Source organism: Triticum aestivum, chromosome 5A (assembly GCF_018294505.1).
Source record: "Triticum aestivum cultivar Chinese Spring chromosome 5A, IWGSC CS RefSeq v2.1, whole genome shotgun sequence".
Taxonomy (NCBI): Eukaryota; Viridiplantae; Streptophyta; class Magnoliopsida; order Poales; family Poaceae; genus Triticum; species Triticum aestivum.
Genome location: NC_057806.1, coordinates 13,566,531 through 13,567,510, shown reverse-complemented (window position 1 = coordinate 13,567,510; position 980 = coordinate 13,566,531).

Genomic DNA, 980 nt, shown 5'->3' with positions numbered 1-980 from the left:
AGTCACTAACATAAACAAAGTAGAAAAGGAACCAAATTTTGTACCAGTTCTGAAAGAGCGAAGAAAAAGGGATGTTTTGTTAATGGGAACAAGGAACTGTTTATAGTTATTGTTAGGAAATAGAGACTGCTTACTGGGCAGCAGGTGTAGAACTTGTAGGCAGGGATGGTGCTCTCACAGAGACCGGACGAGAGAATGGCGAGGAGCATGTCGTGCTCCTCCTCGTAGAATGCTTTGCTGCTAAGAGATGGCCACCATGGCCTTGAAAGCCACCGAAGAAAATATGTATGCACCATGGACGATTGCGAAAAGGCTGCGGCTGCTGCGGCCGGTGCGTCTAAGCTTGCTACACTACAGTCTAGCGGGCCCTTGTTTCTTGTCATATGTTGGTTCTATAAATGTGAATAGTAGTGGAGTGTCGATGATGCAGGTGTTGGGATACGTTGTTGCAGTGCATTCTGGTGCTTAAGTATGTTTCTGAATGACCTTTGTGCTTCGATTATATATATTTTTATTCAATGGTCGGACAGGGCACACAAAAATTTGGTCATTGGAATACAATTTGTGACACTGGCTAAGCATTTGCTAATTATAGCTGATTGCCGTTGAGCACAGGTTATGACACATCCCAAGCATTGAAGCTCCCGGCCTTCAACTCACATAAGACTTGTAGCAGGCTCGTTAATGTTTTTTTTTCTCTGTCCACTTATAAGGATGAAGACAAGGACGTAAATTTTAGGGTTGTGCTTCAAGGATTTCTTGATTATCTTGTTGCGTCATGGAGATAAGACAAGAGTTTGCACAGGGATGCTGGAGCAAAAGCGTGCAGTGCGGTGCATGTTGAAGTTATGATGATATCTTGGTAATTCCCGATGCCTTCTATGCCTATGTCTATCGAATCCATATTCCTAATGTGCATAAACATGACAAAATGATGCACGGACTATTCAAAGATAGAAAGATGAAATGGAGAATAAGCT